This window comes from Propithecus coquereli, unplaced genomic scaffold (genome assembly GCF_000956105.1).
Source record: "Propithecus coquereli isolate 6110/MARCELLA unplaced genomic scaffold, Pcoq_1.0 Scaffold56, whole genome shotgun sequence".
Taxonomy (NCBI): Eukaryota; Metazoa; Chordata; class Mammalia; order Primates; family Indriidae; genus Propithecus; species Propithecus coquereli.
In genome coordinates, this window is record NW_012151507.1 from 2655519 (window position 1) to 2657956 (window position 2438).

A 2438-nucleotide genomic window follows, 5' to 3' on the forward strand; every position below is an offset into this window, starting at 1 on the left:
TGTACACGCTGAAGCTCCAAAGAGGTGCAGTATGCAGCATTGCCCACATTTATTTGACCAGGGAACTCTTTATCCACAGAGCCTGTAGCAAGAAGAATGTTTGGCTTCCACTTCAATAAATGTCGATCTAACACTTAAGTCCGTTGTCTGTAACATATTTTTCTAATTTAATAACTAAACTTTATTAGGTGATATTGAAGACATTTAAAAGTATCAATTTAGAATTAAAGAATGATCCCTAATTTGCTTAATTGTATTATAGCTGAATTTGCATAGGTTTCAGACAGTCTTTGCAGCTATAACCAAGTTAGGAATTAATGATTTAGTGTAGAGAAAGAAAAATTAAGCAGTTTTTAAATGAGTTAGTTATTGGATATTGAAGTGAAATTTTCTAGGCAGTGTATTAACAGATTAATGAACTTAGCATTATTCATTTTCTGTGCCAAGGACCATTACATTAGCTGATGATGCAAGATTAGGAGACAGTCCCTACCCCGAGGAGCTCCCAACAGTCTAGTCTGCAAAAGAAACAAATTATTTTCAAAATACACACGATAGTATTTGCATTATTCTGAAAGCACCAAGGGATAGGAAAAGGGTGAGGTTAAGTGATTTGTCTGAGGTCACACAATGCATGATAGTAGATATTTAAGTTATTTTGATTCAGAGTCTGGTGTTCTTCCCACTACCCTATCCTGCTGATTTATAGTACATATCTTTGTAGATTTACAGTTTTATGAATAAAGGAGAAATATTTGTTCAATGACAGATCGTAAAATATTCTTTTTGCCTCCATGTTCTAGAGCAGGGGTTGGCAATTGTGGCCCTTGGGCATCCTGAGAATATTTGCAATCAGTTTGATGATAGGGAACACTAGCTTTGAATCACACTTAAGCCAAATATTATCCTGAATAAAAAAGAATTCTGTTCCTCTCATTACTAGACCTATGTTACAAAAAAAAAAAAAAACCCTGTATTCATTATTATAGTTTGAATTTCATCAGTAACAATTTTTTCCTCTTTTTATATAAATACCTGTATAGTATTCTCAATTTTACCTTTTTGTCCACAAAGCCTAAAGTATTTGGTATCTGGCCCTTTGCAGAAAAAGTTTGGCCAGCCCCTGTTAGACTAAGTGACCTTATATGTTGTTTCCTTACATTCCACCAATATTAATTTACTAATAAGTGGTCACAGGTGGAAGTAATAATGATGAATAATTTAGGATTGTTTTGTTGGTTCCCTTCAAAGAGTGGGGAAGAATAAGGTTTGATGTTTTGCTTTATCTGGTACCAGAAATCTTTGTCTTCCCACTTGAGAGAAGGGAATTGCTCATGAATGTGTCCTGGGTTGTGCCTGGTGCATATGTAATAAAGGTTTCTACGTGTGTCACAAGGAAAAATAGAATTATGAAAGATAAGTTACCAGTTGAGAAAATGTTAAGCCCTTGCTCCCACGGCCTGCTTGCCCATGCACATTAGCTAGAATCATAGTTATTACTGAGAGGGAGCTGCCGTATGATATGTAATACAACTTTGGTATTTATAAATACTTGAGTAAGTAGAACAGCTTAAGTAAAGTTAAGAGCAAATTGAGGTTGAAACAAGTTGGTTGAATTTCTTGATTGGAATTTTATGGGGTATTCTGTTTGAAAAGAAATTTCTGGTAAATACCCATGACTTTTTTGCCTTTTAGGTTTAGCATCAACCATTTCGTGATTTGTTCTTGAGTCTCCATTAGTTAAAATTCCAACTCAGAAAAGTTATGACTTGCCTAGAAATCCTATCTGAGCATGATGGAAGTATCACACTTGTTCCCTCAGCCTCAGTGCGCCTGCAGCGTGGCTCTAGTGTGTCTTTTGTTGTTGATGTTTTTCATTAATCTGTACTTATATGTGATTCTATGTTACTTCTTAAATGCCAGAATGTCTTACTGACAAAATGAATTTACGTTAGATAAAGATAAACAAACTTAAAATCAGATTTTAAGAACGTGGGAACAGTCCTTTATTTTTAAAACAATTCAGTGGAGACTTTCCTTGTGAGTGCTACCATGCTATAGTGTGTTTTAACTAATATACCAAACCCTTTATGTCACTTTCTAGAGTATTCCTTTGCTTATCTTTTTGAAAGTAGAGTCACTCCCGAGGCCCAAAGAGTGTTTTAGTTTACATTTCGTATAGAAATGACACTATTTTAGTCTAATGTGAAATGTTTTCTGAAATAGAACACATTAATTGTACCCAAGATGTATTTCCACCTCTTGTCTAATGCAACTCAGAATTCCTAGAACGTTGCTACATACATAGGAAAAATTGGGAAAAAAAAAATCTGTTAAATGAAAAATAGTCCTATAGTCTTGTGATACAACTTTAAGACTAGCATAAGAGAAAAAAGTCAGAATTATTTTTATGACATAAATAAACTTTATTTCTCCCC

At 34.2% G+C, this 2438-nt stretch overlaps 1 protein-coding gene across 1 annotated transcript in view; it reads left to right on the forward strand.

Annotated features, from left to right (window-relative positions):
* The window catches only part of BLZF1 (basic leucine zipper nuclear factor 1), a 62876-nt gene that overhangs the window by 3624 nt on the left and 56814 nt on the right, over positions 1-2438 (forward strand). The window lies entirely within an intron of this gene.